Raw genomic sequence first — 19,098 nt, 5'->3', positions numbered from 1 at the left:
TAAGAAGGGGAAAATAGAATATGAGAGTAAGCTTGCAGGCAACATAAAAACTGACTGTAAAAGCTTTTATAGGTATGTGAAGAGAAAAAGATTGGTGAAGTCAAGCATAGGTCCCTTGCAGTCAGAATCAGGGGAATTTATAATGGGGAACAAAGAAATGGTGGACCAATTAAATATATATTTTTGTTCTGTCTTCACAAAGGAGGACACAAATAACCTCCCAGAGATGTCGGGGAACATAGGGTCTGATGAAAGGGAGGAACTGAAATAAATCAGTATTTGTAGGGAAATGGTATTAAGGAAATTGATGGGATTGAGGGCCGATAAATCCCCAGGGCCTGATAATCTACATTCTAGGGTACTTAAGGAAGTGGCCCTAGAAATAGTAGATGCATTGCTGATCATCTTCCAACATTCGATGGAATCTGGAACAGTACCCATGGATTGGAGGGTAGCTAATGTTACCCCACTATTCAAAAAAGGTGGTAGAGAGAAAACAGGGAATTACAGACCGGTAAGCCTGACATCGGTAGTGGGGAAAATGCTAGAGTCCATTATAAAAGATGTAATAGCAGAGCACTTCGAAAACAGTGACAGGATCGGACAAAGTCAACATGGATTTACAAAGGGTAAATCGTGCTTGACTAATCTACTGGAATTTTTTGAGGATGTAACTGGTAAAATAGATAAGGGAGAACCAGTGGATGTGGTGTATTTGGACTTTCAGAAGGCTTTCGATAAGGTCCCGCATAAGAGATTAGCATGTAAAGTTAAGGCACATGGGATTGGGGGCAAGGTACTGACTTGGATAGAGAACTGGTTGGCAGACAGAAAGCAAAGAGTTGGAATAAACGGGTCTTTTTCCGAGTGGCAGGCAGTGACTAGTGGGGTACCGCAGGGATCGGTCCTTGGACACCAGCTATTCACAATATATATTAACGATGATCTAGACGAGGGAACTATATGTAATATCTCCAAATTTGCAGACGACACAAAGCTGGGTGGGCGTGTGTGCTGTGAGGAGGATGCCAAGAAACTCCAGGATGATTTGGACAGGTTGGGTGATTGGGCAGAAGCATGGCAGATGCAATATAACGTGGATAAATGTGAGGTTATCCATTTTGGTAGCAAAAACAGGAAGGCAGATTATTATCTGAATGGCAATAGATTGGGAGAAGGGGAAGTGCAACGAGACATGGGTGTCCTTGTGCACCAGTCGCTGAAGGTAAGCATGCAGGTGCAGCTGGCGGTTAAGAAGGCAAATGGTATGTTGGCCTTCGTAGCGAGAGGGTTTGAGTACAGGAACAAGGATGTCTTGCTGCAGTTGTACAGGGCCTTGGTGAGGCCACATCTTGAGTATTGTGTGCAGTTTTGGTCGCCTTATCTGAGGAAGGATGTTCTTGCCATGGAAGGAGTTCAGCGAAGATTCACCAGGCTGATATCGGGGATGGCAGGAATGACGTATGAGGAGAGATTGGATCGATTGGGCTTGTACTCGCTGGAGTTTAGAAGAATGAGAGGGGATCTCATCGAAACTTATAAAATTCTAACAGGACTAGACAGACTAGATGCTGGAAGGATGTTCCCGATGGTCGGGGAGTCCAGAACCAGGGGTCACAGTCTAAGGATAAGGGGTAGGCCATTTAGGACAGAAATGAGGAGGAATTTCTTCACCCAGAGAGTGGTGAACCTGTGGAATTCTCTACCACAGAAGGCAGTAGAGGCCAATTCATTAAATATATTCAAGAAGGAGTTGGGTATATTTCTCAAGGCTGAAGGGATCAAGGGGTATGGGGAGAAAGCAGGGACCGGGTATTGAATTCGGATGATCAGCCATGATCGCATTGAATGGCGGAGCAGGCTCGAGGGGCCGAATGGCCTACTCCTGCTCCTATCTTCTATGTTTCTATTGGCCAGCATTTATCCCTCAACCAACACCACTAGTACAGATTATCTGGTAATTTAGCTCATTGATATTTGCAGGACTTTGTTGTGTGCATGTTGGCTGCTGTGTTTGCCTACTTTACAATAATGACTACATTTCAAAAAGTACTTCATTGGCTGCGAAGTGCTTTAAGATGTCCTAAAGCGGTGAAAAGCACCTTATAAATGCAAAATCTTTTTACGTATCATAGATTGATGATTCCAAATTCTTTGAATAGGAATTGCAATCATGCAGCTTGATCTCAGTTAAGTCTCAATTCTTTGCCCAAAGAAGGTATCAGTGACAGGGCAGAAACATTTAAAAAAAATAATGCTGATGCAAAAATTGTTGGTAGTAAAATACAACTTCAAGTCAGAAATGATGAGTACAGAAGGAGCTTTGAATTTCTTTCAAAGAGTAAGAAGTTTATCTTATGGTATGCAATCTTTTGTTTCTCTTCATTTGTTCAACTTCCAAAGGCAATTAGGAAATATACCAAAGTAATACAAAAAATTGTGATGGGATTTGACCATCTATAGCCTAAAAGTTTCTGTTGGCAGTATTAGCAGACAAATGCTTAATGTGTTCTAATGAGTCATAGCGTCATAGTCACAGAGTCATAAAGGCACAGAAGGAGGCCATTCGGCCTATCGAGTCCGTGCCAACTCTCTGCAGAGCAATCCAGTCAGTCCCATTCCCCCGCTCTAGCCTCGTAGCCCTGCAAGTTTATTTCCCTCTAGTGCGTATCCAGTCTTCCCTTGAAAACATGGAGTGTCTCCGCTTCCACCACTTCCGTCGGCAGAGAATTCCAGGTCCTCACCACTCGCTGCGTTAAAATGTTTTTCCTCCCATCCCCCCTGTATGTCTTGTGCAAAACCTTAATCTGTGTCCCTTAGTTCTTGCACCATCAACTAGTGGAAACAGCCTTTTCCCGTCTAGCCTATCCAAACCCGTCATAATCTTGTACACCTCTATCAAATCACCCCTCAACCTCCTTTGCTCTACTGAATCCAGCTTCTCCAACCTGTCCTTGTAGCCAAGATCCCCCATCCCCGGAACCATTCTGGTAAATCTCCTCTACACCCTCTCAAGGGCCTTCACATCCTTCCTAAAGTGTGGTGACCAGAACTGGACGCAATACTCCAGTTCTGGCCTAACCAGTGCTTTATAAAGGTTCAACATTACTTCTCTACTTTTGAACTCAATACCTCTATTTATGAAGCCCAAGATCCCATATGCTTTGTTAACCACTCTCTCAATATGTCCTGCTACCTTCAGGGACCTATGCACATTAACTCCCAGGTCTCCTTCAGGGACCTATGCACATTAACTCCCAGGTCTCTCTGTCCCTGCACACTCTTTAAAACTGTGCCATTAAGTGTATATTGCCTCTCCCTGTTCCTTCTGACAAAATGCATCACCTCACACTTCTCTGTATTAAATTCCATCTGCCACTTGTCTGCCCATTCTGCTAGCCTTCCTATGTCCTGTTGCAGTTGATTGGTATCATCCTCACTGTTTGCCACACCCCCAAGTTTGGTGTCGTCGGCAAATGTAGAAATTCTACTCTGTATTCCAATATCCAGGTCATTTATATATATCAGAAAAAGCAATGGCCCCAGCACTGACCCTTGGGGAACACCACTGTCTACCATCCTCCAGTCTGAAAAACAGACATTTACCACAACTCGCTGTTTTCTGTCCTTGAGCCAATTCCTTATCCAAACTGCCACTGGCCCACCTATTCCATGAGCCTAAATTTTGTTAACCAGCCTTCCATGCAGTACTTTGTCAAACGCCTTCCGAAAATCCATGTAGACAACATCCTTTGCATTCCCTTCATCAATCCTTTCTGTTACTTCATCAAAAAATTCAATTAGATTAGTCAAACACAATCTGCCTTTTTCAAATCTGTGTTGGCTCTCCTTCATTAGCTTAAACCCTTCCAAGTGCCTGTTAATTTTTTTCCTTGATTATTGTTTCTAAAACTTTACCCACCACTAATGTTAAACTGTAGTTACTAGGATTGTCCTTATACCCTTTCTTGAACAACGATGTCAAATTTGCCACTTTCCAATCCTCAGGCACCTCCCCAGCATCTAGGGAAGATTGAAAATTATGGCAAGCCCTTGCGCTATCTTCACCCCCAATTATCTTAGCAACCTGGGATGCAAGCCATCTGGACCAGGCGACTTGTCCACTCTAAGCATACCCAACCTTTTTAGTACATCCTGTCTATCAATTTTCACTCCTTCCATTGCTTCTACCTTTTCCACTTCTACCGATATTTTGTCAGCATCCACCTCCTTAGTAAACACCGATACAAAGTACTCATTGCGTATTCTAGCCTGGCCCTGCGCCTCTAAGCATATATCACCTTCTTTGTCTCTAATAGGTCCCACCCCGCCTCTTACTACCCGCTTACTGTTTACATGTTTTGGGTTCCCTTTTATGTTAACTGCCATTCTACTCTCATATTCTCTATTTGACAATCTTATTTTCCTCTTCACTTCCCCTCTCAACTTAATGTATTTGGTCTGGTTCTCCCCTGAAGAATTCACCTGACATGCATCATACACCCTCTTTTTTTGTTTTATCATCTTCTCTATCTCCCTCGTCATCCAAGGAGCCCTTGCTTTGGTTCCCTTACCCTACCCTCTTGTTGGAATGTACCTAGCTTGTACTTGGAGCAGCTCCTCCTTAAAGATCACCCATTGTTCCGTTACAGTTTTTCCTGTCAGTCTTTGGTTCCATTTTACCCTGGCTAGATCCTTTTGCATCCCATTGAAGTTAGCCCTATTCCAGTTTAGAAGTTCCTCTCTAGATTGTTCCTTGCTCCTCTCCATTGTTAATCTAAATCTTATGATACTATGATCACTCGTACCCAAGTGTTCTCCCACAGACACTTGGTCGACCTGGCCCACCTCATTCCCCAGCACCAGATCCAGCAATGCCTCCTTCCTTGTTGGGCCAAGAACATACTAGTCAATGAAATTCTCCTGAACACATTTCAGAAATTCCTTCCCCTCCTTTCCCTTTACCCTAGCATTATCCCAATCGATATTTGGGTAATTAAAGTCCCCCAATATCACCACTCTATAGCTCTTTCATATCTCTGAGATTTCCCTGCAGATATGCTCCTCTACCTCCCTCTCACTATTTGGAGGTCTATAAAATACCCCAATAGCATAATAATACCCTTTTTGCTCCTCAACTCTAACCAAATGGATTCCGTCCTTGTCCCCTCAAGAACATCCTCCCTTTCCAAAACTATAATGTCTTCCTTAATCAGCACTTCCACCCCACTTCCCTATTTTCCTTCCCCATCTTTTCTGAACACCTTGTACCCTTGAATATTAAGTGCCCAGTCCTCACCATTTTTAAGTCATGTTGCTGTTTTTGCCACAACATCATATTGCCACACAGCTAATTGTGCTTGTAGCTCACCAAGCTTATTCACCCCACTTTGTGCGTTTACGTACATGCATTCTAAACCCATTTTTGAATTTTTCATAGTCTTTCTTAGTCTGCTCCTATCTAATAGGTACTACTTCCGCCTCTAGTACTATATTCCCTAGTACTATCCAACACACTCACTCTTTTATGCACCTTATTCCTCTTTTCTACTCCTATATGCTGGTGCACATTCCCCTGCCAAGCTAGTTTAAACCCTCCCCAACAGCACTAACAAACCTCCCCGCGAGAATATTGGTCCCGGCTCTGTTCAGGTGTAACCCATCCAGCTTGTACAGGTCCCACCTTCCACAGAAACGGTCCCAATGCCTCAGGAATCTAAAGCCCTTCCTCCTGCATCATCTCTCCAGCCACGCATTCATCTGTTCTATCCTCCTATTCCTGTACTCACTAGCATGAGGCACTGGGAGAAATCTGGAGAATACTACCTTTGAGGTCCAGCTTTTTAATCTCTCTCCTAGCTCCCTAAGCTCTGCCTGCAGGACTTCATCCCTCTTTCTGCCTATGTCGTTGGTGCCGATATGGACAACGACCACTGGCTGTTCACCCTCCCCCCTCAGAGTGTCATTCATCTGACATTCATCTTTGCTATTTAAATAAAGAAAAGAAAGACTTGCATTTATTTAGCGCCTTTCATGACCACCGGACATTGCAAAGCGCTTTACAGCCAATGAAGTACTTTTTGAAGTGTAGTCACTGTTGTAATATAGAAAACGCGGTAGCCAATTTGCACACAGCAAGCGCCCACAAATAGCAATGCGATAATGACCAGATAATCTGTTTTAGTGATGTAACCATTAACCCATTCAAACTAACAGGTTAACACTTTTGTTAAAACAGCCAATAATAATTTCTAGGAATAACAACAGAAAACGCTAGAAAAACTCAGCAGGCCAGGCAGTATCCGTGGAGAGAGAAACACAGAAATGTTCCGTTGATTCAAGTCAATAATGCTTAGAAAAGGCACATAAACGGTTTCAGGTTCCTAGCCTGCTGGTTATGTTTACATTCTAAGAGGATCATAGGAGTGAAAATTGACAGACAGGATGTACTAGAAAGGTTGGGTATGCTTAGAGTGTCCCAGATGGCTTGCATCCCAGGTTGCTAAGGGAATTGGGGGAGGAGATAGCAGATGGGCGTTGTGGTGTATGTAACTTGTTCCACCTTAAGAGAACTTAAACCTGTTCCACCTTAAGAGATGTACTACTTTCTCTGGCTGCTGTATACGGTAATACCGGTGGTGCTGTGTAGTAATTTGCTGGGTAGTTCAGCCCTGACCTTCGACTAGTAAAGACCTGTTAAAGTTATTCTTGTGGTCTGTGTGCAGTGATTCATATTAACCATAACTGGAACACACAGACTTAACAGTGGCGACGAGTACGATCTTACCCTGCGGCAGAGATACATCCAAGGCAGTTTAACGGGCGTCGAGACGAGGCATCCGCCCTCATCATCCTGCTGAGAAAAGACTCGGGTCTGAAGAGCAAAGGAAGAATCCTGACACGAAGCCTTCCATCAGCGACAGGCAGTGATCATCCCTTCTACCACGGTGGTGGGTAAGCCGATCAGCGACGAGCAGCAAATCGGCCACGTTGGCTGTGGAGTAGGGGAGGGAAAACGGAGGATATAAGGGCGGAGAACTCGACCACGGCCGGGGAAAAGAGCCGGACAGAAGTCGGGGCCAGAGGCGCTGAGACTGGGGCAGTGTAAGGCACGGGAGCCGCGGTGAATACAAACGCAGCCGGTGTAAAAGACCGGGCTGCAAGCGGGCTGGGAGACGCAACAGCGTCGAGAGAGAGCTCGACCGCGACCGGTGAAAAAGGCCGGGCAGCTACCGAGGCCGCGAGGCGCAGCGACCGGGACAGCGTAAGGCGCGGGAGAAAATTAAAAAAAACGCGGAGAACTCAGCCGCAGCCGGTGGAAAGGACCGGACTGCAAGAGGGGCTGGGAGGCACGAATTGAGAACCGCTGGGGAGGCGCGAACGGCAGCAATACGGCAATCGCCATTACAGCCAGCGGGGGAGAAAGGCAAACGCGGGAAGCTGCCATTTTCGTAGGCGGGGGAAGAAGACAAGCGCGGGAAGCCGCCATTTTAGTAGGCGGGGGAAGAAGACAAGCGCGGGAAACCGCCATTTTAAAATAAAAGAAAAAATTTTTTTTGTTTCTCAAGAAGATTGCAAGGATGCCTAAGCGTGGTAACATCAACGATTTCGATGCCGATGTTAAAGATTGGGACACGTATGTAGAACGCATAGAAGTTTATTGTAAAGCAAATAAGATATCAGATGAGGATAAAGCACTAACCTTACTAAACTCAATGGGTGCGAAGACATACGGGCTATTGAAGCATCTTCTATCACCAGCTAAACCGGCGGATCAGACTTTTGCGAATATTGTTGCTGTCCTAAAGAATCATTTGAACCCCACACCGCTGATGTTAGCGGAACGATTTAAATTTTATGCTAGAACGCAACTGAAAGAGGAAAGCAACGCGGACTATTTAATTGAACTGCGTAAGCTAGCGAAGTACTGTCAGTTTGGGGAAAGGCTAACAGAGGCGCTGAGAGACAAATTCGTGTGTGGATTGTCGAAAGAAGGAACACAAAAGCGGCTGCTTGAAGAGAATGATCTTACACTGGATAAGGCTGTCACTATTGCAGCATCACACGAAGCCGCAGCGAGAGGCACTGCGGAAATGCAGCTGAAGGCATCGGTACTCAGCGCAGACCAAATGGCTTTGGGTACAGTGAAATGTTATCGTTGTGGAAAGACAACACACGATCAGAACCAATGCTGGTTTAAAAATCAGGAATGCAGAAAATGTGGCAAGCTTGGTCACATAGCTAAAGTATGCAGGTCAGGAAAGAAGACCAGCAACAAAAAGTCACCGCAGGAAAAGTGCAGAAAGGTACATAAGGTGGCTGAGAAGAGTTCGGATGAACAGAATTCGGATTCAGACTCCAACAGCAAGGAACTGGGTAGTCTAAGAATTCACAATGTGAGTAATGAAGCTGACCTACAAACTATCTGGGTCACACTTCAGATAGCAGGAGTCCAAGTGAAGATGGAATTGGACACTGGATCGGCATTGACGGTCATGAATAAGAAAGATTACAAAAGGTTATTCCAACATATTCCCCTACGGGACACGGAGATTGTATTGAAAACATACACGGGGCAAAGAGTATACCCCATCGGAAAGATAGAGGTAAAGGTGGTCCACAAGGGCAAAGAAAGCCGAGGAATGGACTTATATGTGCTACCTGAAGGAGGTCCACCACTACTGGGACGAGAGTGGATTAGAAAAATGAATATGGACTGGCATTCCTTAAAAGCACTAACGGTAGATGCCAGGGAAAAAGATGTCAAACCTAAACGATTGTCCAGAATATTGGACGATGCTAAAGAGGTGTTCCAGCAGGGACTGGGAACACTGAGAGGAATTACGGCAAACATCAAGATTGAAGAACATGCACAACCAAAATTTTTCAAAGCCAGACCGGTACCCTATGCGATACGACCTGCTGTGGAAGCGGAGCTGGAAGCGCTAGAACGTTCAGGAGTACTGACTAAGGTAGACTGGAGTGAGTGGGCTACGCCCATTGTTCCCGTGATGAAACGTCCTTCGAGCAACAAGCCAGGAGAACCAGGGAAGGTTCGCATCTGTGGAGATTTCAAGATCACTGTTAATCCGGTACTTCACACGGTGCAGTATCCGCTTCCGCGGATTGAGGATATCTTCGCTTCATTGTCGGGCGGGAAACACTTCACCAAGATAGACCTGGCGCAGGCGTACTTACAGATGTAAGTTGAGGAAGAGTCACGCCAGTACCTCACGATCAACACGCATAGAGGCTTGTACCGGTATAATAGACTGGTTTTTGGAGTGGCATCGGCTCCAGCAATTTGGCAGAGGGCCATGGAGCAGGTATTACAGGGAATTCCAGGCACACAATGTTACCTGGACGATATTCTGATTACAGGAGATGGTGACGAGGAACACCTCGCAAATTTGGAACTGGTGCTCATCAGATTGAAAGAATATGGACTTCGAGTTAATCGGCAGAAATGTGAGTTCTTTCAGAAGCGGATCTCGTACTGTGGCCATGTCATTGACCAGGAGGGACTTCATAAGTCTCCTGACAAGATCGAAGCGGTTGTGAAGGCTCCCGCTCCGGTTCATGTATCTCAGTTGAGGTCGTTCCTAGGATTGATTAACTATTACCATAAGTTTCTGCCAAATTTATCCACGGTTGTGCACCCGCTGAACGCTCTTTTGCAGAAGGGAGTACCATGGGAGTGGAGCGAGGACTGTAAGAAGGCCTTTCGCAAAAGCAAGGAATTGATAACCTCAGAGGAAGTGTTGGCTCACTTCAACCCAACACTGCCTATTCGTTTGGCTTGTGATGCTTCTCCATATGGTATTGGGGCAGTACTCTCACACAAGTTGCCAAATGGCACGGAGAGGCCAGTCGCGTTCGCATCCAGATCATTGACCTCCGCTGAGCGCAACTATGCTCAGATAGATAGGGAGGCTCTCAGCCTTGTGTGGGGAGTAAAGAAGTTTAATCATTACCTGCAGGGCCAAAAGTTTACGCTTCTGGCAGACCATCAGCCGTTGGTATCCATTTTTAACCCTAAGAAGGGTGTGTCGGTGATGACAGCACAGAGACTCCAAAGATGGTCCCTTTTCCTAGGGGCACATCAATATCAGATTGAATTCAAAGGTACAAAGCAGCATGGTAATGCTGATGGGCTGTCGCGCCTGCCACTACCTGAAGAAGAGGAGACAACGAAGGTTGACCCTGTTGAGTTATTTCACTCGACCATCATCGAGTGTTTACCAGTCACCAATGCAAGTATTGAAAGAGAAACCAGGAACGACCCGACACTGTCCCGAGTCTACGAGGTGACAGTGAAGGGATGGCCAGCACATGGTGATTCTCTGTTACCGGCATTCTCGGCAAGACGAGACCAGCTGTCCGTCTGTCAAGGAACATTGATGTATGGAACGAGAGTGATTATTCCTCCTAAGTTAAGGGAAAGAGTTCTAAAGGAACTGCATGAAGGTCATCTGGGGGGGAGTCAAGATGAAAAGCCTTGCTAGGGCTTATGTGTGGTGGCCGGGTATCGACCAACAGATAGAGGAGCTGACGAAAAGCTGCTCAGGGTGCCAAAAAGTGCAAAATGCACCTCCGATTGCACCGCTGCATCCATGGGAATGGCCTTCAGCCCCATGGCAACGCGTACATATTGACTTTGCTGGTCCATTCATGGACTCCATGTTTCTAATTGCGGTGGACGCACATTCTAAATGGCCAGAAGTGATCAAGATGACTACCACTACTTCAGAAAAGACAATTGCGGTGTTAAGAACGATATTCGCAAGGAACGGATTGCCAGAACAAATATGTTCCGACAACGGACCACAGTTCATGTCAGAAGAATTCCAAAAATTCTTAAAGAAGAATGGGGTGAAACATTATACCTCTGCCCCATATCATCCGGCTACAAATGGGTTGGCCGAGAGATTTGTACAAACATTCAAAAAGGCAATAAAGGCCATGAGCGAAGATCAGATTCCACTACAACATAAGGTGGACAAGTTTCTACTGGCATATCGAAACGCCACTCATGCAGTGACAAACCAAAGTCCTGCCATGATGTTTTATAACAGGAGGTTGTGGTCCAGGTTGGACTTGTTAAAACCAAATGTGCGGAGGGAAGTTGAAAACAAACAGTTCCAGCATATAAATAACAAGACCACTCGGAGTTTCGAGGTAGGACAACCAGTGTTGGCCAGGGACTATGGAAACGAGAAATGGCAATCCGGAACAATTCGGGCCAGACAAGGACCCCTGATGTACACGGTAGATGTTGGTAAAAATGTAATACGGCGTCATGCTGACCAACTGGTAGAATCGAGAACAAGGGTCGAACCCATGGTTACGACAGAGACAACCGTGGAAGAAGTTAGTGAACCTGAAGCATCTACCTCGGCAGTGAATGTCCCTGATGATGATGTCCAAGACATAAGAGACCAACTAGAGGAGTCACCTCAGCAACAAGAATCAGAGACCCCTGAAAGGCGTTATCCAACTCGAATCAGGAGGCCTCCTGAGAGACTGAACCTTTGAACTGTTTCTACATGAAGTTGTATATGTATATATGTTATTATGTTATGTTAAATGGGGATATAACTATTAAGCTAAAAAGGGAGGATTGTGGCGTATGTAACTTGTTCCACCTTTAGAGAACTTAAACCTGTTCCACCTTAAGAGATGTACTACTTTCTCTGGCTGCTGTATACGGTAATACCGGTGGTGCTGTGTAGTAATTTGCTGGGTAGTTCAGCCCTGACCTTCGACTAGTAAAGACCTGTTAAAGTTATTCTTGTGGTCTGTGTGCAGTGATTCATATTAACCATAACTGGAACACACAGACTTAACAGGCGTACCATAATTTTCCAATCTTTCCTAGATGCAGGGGAGGTGCCTGAGGATCGGAAAGTGGCAAATGTGACACCATTGTTCAAGAAAGGGTGCAAGGACAATCCTAGTAACTACAGGCTGGTCAGTTTAACAACACTGGTGTGTAAAGTTTTAGAAACAATGATCAAGGAAAAAATTAACAGGTACTTGGAGACGTTTAAGCTAATAAAGGCGAACCAACATGGATTTGTAAAAGGCAGATCGTGTTTGACTCATCTAACTGAATTTTTTGATGAAGTAACAGAGAGGATTGATGAAGGGAATGCAATAGATATTGTCTACATGGATTTTTGGAAGGCGTTTGACAAAGTACCACATAGAAGGCTGGTTAACAAAATTGAGGTTCATGGAATAGGTGGATCAGTGACAGCTTGAATAAGGAATTGGCTTAAGGACAGAAAATAGCGAGTTGTGGTAAATGGTTGTTTTTCAGACTGGCAGATGGTAGATAGTGGTGTTCCCCAATTGTCAGTGCTGGGGCCACTGCTTTTTTTGATATATATAAATGATCTGGATAGAAACATAGAAAAATAGGAGAAGTAGGCCATTCGGCCCTTCGAGCCTGCTCCGCCATTCAACGCAATCATGGCTGATCTATCTCAATACCATATTCCCGCTCTCTCCCCATACCCCTTGATGCCTTTTGTGTCTAGAAATCTATCTATCTCCTTCTTAAATATATTTAGTGACTTGGCCTCCACAGCCTTCTGTGGTAGAGAATTCCACAGGCTCACCACCCTCTGAGTGAAGAAATGTCTCCTCATCTCAGTCCTAAATGTCCTACCCCATATCCTGAGATTGTGACCCGTCATTCTAGACACCCCAGCCAGGGGAAACATCCTCCCTGCATCCAGTCTGTCTAGCCCTGTCAGAATTTTATACGTTTCAATGAGATCCCCGCTCATTCTTCTAAACTCTAGTGAATACAGGCCTAGTTGACCCAATCTCTCCATATACGACAGTCAGCCATCCCAGGAATCTGTCTGGTGAACCTTCGCTGCACTCCCTCTATGGCAAGTATGTCCTTTCTTAGGTAAGGAGACCAAAACTGCACATAGTACTCCAGGTGTGGTCTCTCCAAGGCCCTGTATAACTGTAGTAAGACATCCTTGTTCCTGTACTCAAATCCTTTTGCAATGAAGGCCAACATCCTAACTGCTTGCTGCACCTGCATGTTTGCTTTCAGTGACTGGTGTACACATCAACATTTCCCAATCTATCACCATTTTAATAATACTCTACCTTTCTGTTTTTCCTACCGAAGTGGATAACTTCACACTTATCCATGTTATACTGCATCTGCCATGTATTTGCCCACTCACTCAACTTGTCTAAATCGCCTTAAAGCCTCTTTGCATCCTCCTCATAACTCACAATCCCACTTAGTTTCGTGTCGTCTGCAAACTTGGAAATATTACATTTGGTTCCCTCATCCAAATCATTGATATATATTGTGAATAGCTGGGGCCCAAGCACTGATCCCTACAGTACCCCACTAGTCACCACCTGCCACCCCGAAAAAGACCCATTTATTCCTACTCTCTGTTTCCTGTCTGTTAACCAATTTTCAATCCATGCCAGTATATTACCCCCAATCCCATGTGCTTTCATTTTGCACACTAACCTCTTATGTGGGACTTTATCAAAGGCCTTCTGAAAATCCAAATACACCACATCCACTGGTTCTCCCTTATCTATTCTTCCAGTTACATTCTCAAAAAACTCCAGTAGGTTTGTCAAACACGATTTCCCTTTCATAAATCCATGTTAATTTTGTCTAATCCCATTGATATTTTCTAAGTGTCCTGTTATCACATCCTTTATAATACACTCTAGCATTTTCCCTACTACTGATGTTAGGCTAATCGGTCTATAGTTTCCTGTTTTCTCTCTCCCTCCTTTTTTAAATAGTGGGGTTACATTTGCCACCCTCCAATCTGCAGAAACTGTTCCATAATCTATAGAATTTTGGAAGATGACAACCAATGCATCCACTATTTCCATGGCTACATCTTTTAGTTCTCTGGGATGCAGATTATCAGGCCCTGGGGATTTATCAGCTTTCAGTCCCATTAATTTCTCCAGCACTATTTTTTTACTAATACTAATTTCCTTTAATTCCTCCTTCTCACTAGACCCTTGGTTCCCTAGCATTTCTGGGAAGTTATTTGTGTCCTCTTCCGTGAAGACAGAACCAAAGTATTTGTTTAATTGCTCAGCCATTTCCTTGTTCCCCATTATAAATTCTCCTGTTTCTAACTGTAAGGGACCTACATTTGTTTTCACTAATCTTTTTCTTTTTACATACTTGTAGAAGCTTTTACAGTCTGCTTTTATGTTCCTTGCAAGTTTACTCTCATACTCTATTTTTCCCCTCTTAATAAATCTCTTGGTCCTTTTTTGCTGAATTCTAAACTGCTCCCAATCCTCAGGCTTGCTACTTTTTCTGGCAACTTTATATGACTCCTCTTTGGATCTAATACTATCCTTAATTTCTTTTGTTAGCCATGGTTGGGCCGCCTTTCCTTGTGTTTTTGCGCCAGAAAGGAATGTATAACTGTTGCAATTCATGCATTCGTTCCTTAAAAGTTAGCCTTTGCCTAGCCACCGTTAAACCTTTTAATGAAGCTCCCCAATCTCTCATAGACAAATGTAAGAAGTCACACAACACCAGGTTATAATCCAACAGCTTTATTTGAAATCACAAGCTTTCGGAGCGCTGCTCCTTCGTCAGGTGAAGTCCTGACAAAGGAGCAACGCTCCGTAAGCTTGTGATTTCAAATAAAGCTGTTGGACTATAACCTGGTGTTGTGTGACTTCTTACATTTGTCCACCCCAGTCCAACACCAGCAGCTCCACATCATGGCTCTCATAGACAACTCACTCCTCATACCTTCATAGTTTCCTTTGTTTAGATTTAGGACCCTAGTTTCGGATTGGACTACTTCACTTTCCATCTTAATGAAGAATTCTATCATGTTATGCTCACTCTTCCCTAAAGGACCCCACACAACAAGATTATTAATTAACCCTCTCTCATTACACAATACCCAATCCAGGAAAGCCTGTTCCCTAGTTGGCTCCTCAACGTACTGGTCTAAAAATTAATCTCGTACACACTCCAGGAATTCATCCTCCACAGTATTACAGGAAACTTTGTGATATCTGGCACCGACGGGACCGAGCTGTTGCCGTTCCATCAAAACTGCCGGACAAACCAGCACTAATGTTAAAGCATACGCGTATCTGGCAACAAACACTGTTGCTTAGCAACAGCTTTTAAACAGTCGGCCGTATCTTGGAAGCGTCTCTGTAGCTTAGCAACAGCTTCAGAGAGACTTTGCAGAGCCTGACTGTTGGGAAAAAAAGCCACGAGAAGAAAAAAAAACTAACAAAATGGCTCCTGATTTTTGCCGGTGGATCGAGCATTACAATTAACCTCCGGATAAACCAAAGTTTCCTGTATTGTTAATTTGGTTTGGCCAGTCTATATCTAGATTAAAGTGTGTGCCCTTGTTACATGCATCTCTAATTTCCTGTTTGACGCCATCCCCTACATTACCACTACTGTTTGGAGGCCTATAGACAACTCCCACCAATGTTTTCTGCCCCTTGGTGCTGCTTAGCTCCACCCAGATTGATTCTACATCTTGATTTTCTGAGCCAATATCCTTTCTCACTATTGCTCTGATTTCATCCTTTACTAATAACGCCACCCTACCTCCTTTTCCTTTTTTGCCTGTCCTTCCTAAATATCGAATATCCTTGGATATTCAGCTCCCAGCCTTGGTCACCCTGTAGCCATGTCTCCTTAATTGCAATTATATCATATCTGTTTACATCTATTTGTGCTGTTAATTTGTCTACCTTGTTACGAATGCTTTGTCCATTCAGATGCAGTGCTTTTAGAATTGTCTTTTTAACATCTTAACATTTTTTTGCTATGGCCCTATTTGCCTTATTACCATTTTTTCTTACCCAGACCCTATTGTTAGTGCACTCTTTTGTTTGTACGCTCTGACACAATCTGGTTATCCGTATCTCAATCACTTTCCTGCACTGCTTCCTTGTCTTTTCTCTTTAGCATTCTAGATTTCTCTCCACCGGGACCCTCACCCCCTCCTTATTTAGTTTAAAGCCCTATCTACCTCCCAGTTATTCGATTCGCTAGAACTCTGGTCCCAGCATGGTCCAGGTGTAATTCGTCCCAACAGCTCTCTCTTTCCCCAGTACTGGTGCCAGTGCCCCACGAATCAAAACCCACTTCTTCCACACCAATCTTTGAGCCACGCATTCATCTCCCTGATCCTATTGACCCTACGCCAATTTGCTCGTGGCTCAGGTAATAATCCAGAGATTATCACCCTTTGGTTCTGCTTTTTCATTTAGTCCCTAGCTACTCAAACTCTCTCAGCAGAACCTTTTCTTAGTCCTAACTACGTCGTTGGTACCTACATGGACCACGACAACTGGATCCTCCCCCTCCCACTCCAACTTCTTCTCCAGCCCAGAGGAGATGTCCTTTACCCTTGCACCGGGAAGGCAACATAGCCTTCGGGACTCATGCTCCTGGCTGCAGAGAAGTGTCTATCCCCCTAATTATACTGTCGCCTACTACAACCACCTTCCTTTTCATTCCCCCCACTTGAACAGCTTCCTGTACCACGGTGCCATGGTCAGTTTGCTCATCCTCCCCGCGATCCCTGCACTTGCCCACAAGGGTTGCAAGAACCTCGAATCTATTGGACAAGTGCAGGGACTGAGGCTCCTGCAATACTACCTCCTGGATCCCCGTATTGGATATTGGAATACAAAGTAGAATTTCTAAATTTGTCGATGACACCAAACTTGGGGGTGTGGCAAACAGTGAAGATGATACCAATCGACTGCAACAGGACATAGGAAGGCTAGCAGAATGGGCAGACAAGTGGCAGATGGAATTTAATATAGAGAAGTGTGAGGTGATGCATTTTGGCAGAAGGAACAGGGAGAGGCAATATACACTTAATGGCACAGTTTTAAAGAGTGTGCAGGGACAGGGAGACCTGGGAGTTAATGTGCATAGGTCCCTGAAGGCGGCAGGACATACTGAGAGAGTGGTTAACAAAACATGTGGGATCTTGAGCTTCATAAATAGAGGTATTGAGTACAAAAGTAGAAAAGTTATGCTGAACCTTTATAAACCGCTGGTTAGGCCACAACTGGAGTATTGCATCCAGTTCTGGTCACCACACTTTAGGAAGGATGTGAAGGCCCTTGAGAGGATACAGAGGAGGTTTACCAGAATGGTTCCGGGGATGGGGGATCTTAGCGACAAGGACAGGTTGGAGAAGCTGGATTTGTTTTCAATAGAGCAAAGGAGGTTGAGGGGTGATTTGATAGAGGTGTACAAGATTATGACGGGTTTGGATAGGCTAGACGGGGAAAGGCTGTTCCCACTAGTTGATGGTGCAAGGACTAGGGGACACAGATTTAAGGTTTTGGGCAAGACATACAAGGGGGACGTGAGGAAAAACTTTTTAACGCAGCAAGTGGTGAGGACCTGGAATTCTCTGCCGATGGAAGTGGTGGAAGCGGAGACACTCGGGGAGAAATTTGGTTGGTAGCGCCAGAGATTAGCGCCTAAAGAGGCCAAGAAGTGGGGCGTTAGCCAATTTTTGGCCAGGCGCAGTGAACCCAGCGCCTCTTGCCATATTGAGTGGCTTTTAGCGCCGGCGCTAAATCTTAGCGGCCGCTCGCGGGCGCAGGCAGATCATGACGTCATTTCAGTGTGCAACGCCTTTTTGGTGCCCCGGACCGGAAATTCAGTGATGCGCCCCTTCGTTCCGCCTGGCGCTAATAAGGACAGCTTACTGGAACGTTCCCCAGTCGCTCTCGGGCTTAGGGGGGGCGCTCTTTAAAGGGGACTGCACTGGTATAAAAGCGGCAGCCATTTTGGGAGCACAACTTCTTTGGGATTTTCACAGAGTTGCACTCTGAGAGCCATATCACTAGTGACCCAGCACTGCCAGAGGACCTTCAGCCTTCAGACCATCACCCTGCTGCTGGTGAGCCTTTACACCCTGTATAATTTCTTGTTACCTATTATTATGGGGGCTGCTTTGGAGGGGAACGTCCTGCTGCTCGACCATCTGGAAAGGGCACAGAGACGGAGGGAGAGAGGGCCAGGAATGGACAGGCGGAGGAGGGCCAACAGACGTCGCCACACCAGACCTTACGCTGCCAGGGTATTCAGGCAGCAGTTCTCTTACCTCAACATGTCGGAGGAGCAGTGTCTTAGGAGGCTGCGATTCAGAAAGGAGGTGGTGACGGAGCTGTGCCACCTGCTTCAGGCAGATCTTCAGCCGCAGATAAGGTGCAGGACCTCTCTGTCGGTGGCTGTCAAGATTACAGTAGCACTGAATTTCTATGCGACCGGCTCCTTTCAGGCAGCAACTGGGGACATTGCCAACATATCCCAGTTTGCGGTGCATAGCTGCATCCAGCAAGTAACAGATGCCCTGTTTAAAAGGCGGCGGCAGTACATCTCCTTCACTGTGACACCAGAGAAGCAGCGGGAGCGCGCAGAGGGCTTCGCGGCAATAGCGGACTTCCCCATGGTGCAGGGCGCCATTGACTGCACGCACGTGGCTTTGCGGGCACCTGTTTTGAATCCTGAGGACTTCCGCAACCGCAAGGGGTTCCACTCCTTGAATGTGCAGCTGGTCTGTGACCACCGGCAGCTGATCCTCGCGGTCAATGCTCAGTTCCCAGGCAGCAGCCACGATGCATTCATCCTGTGCCAGACTTCAGTAGCAGACCTTTTCGAGGCCCGGGCTCACCCAGAAGGCTGGCTTCTCGGTGACAAGGGCTATCCTCTGTGCCCATGGCTGATGGCCCCGCTCCGTTCGCCCAGCACCCCTGCAGAAGAGCACTACAACGTCAGCCATCAGGCGACGAGGAACAGTGTGGAGCACACAATCGGCGTGCTGAAGCAGCGGTTCCGCTGTTTGGACCATTCGGGAGGCGCCTTGCAGTACTCACCAGAGCGAGTCTCCCACTTCGTCGTTGTCTGCTGCATGCTCCATAACCTCGCCACCCTGCACACCCAGCCAATGCCAGCAGACATTGAAGGACCAGCAGAGGAGGAGGAGGAGGAGCAGGAAGAGGAGGAGGAGGACCAAGACGGGAGGGTCCCAGAAACTGGAAGGGCCGTCCGTCAGAGGTTGA

General features: G+C 45.7%; 1 protein-coding gene across 6 annotated transcripts in view; it reads right to left on the bottom strand.

Moving 5' to 3' along the window:
• LOC147117761 (uncharacterized) overlaps positions 1–19,098 on the bottom strand; it is a 292,045-nt gene that overhangs the window by 196,961 nt on the left and 75,986 nt on the right. The gene's annotated exons all lie outside the window — the stretch shown is intronic.

This window comes from Somniosus microcephalus, chromosome 5, assembly GCF_052327205.1.
Source record: "Somniosus microcephalus isolate GS21.2 chromosome 5, FLI_Smic_1.0, whole genome shotgun sequence".
NCBI lineage: Eukaryota > Metazoa > Chordata > Chondrichthyes > Squaliformes > Somniosidae > Somniosus > Somniosus microcephalus.
Note: the sequence above shows the minus strand (reverse complement) of the source record. Positions and strands in the feature narration are given on the sequence as shown.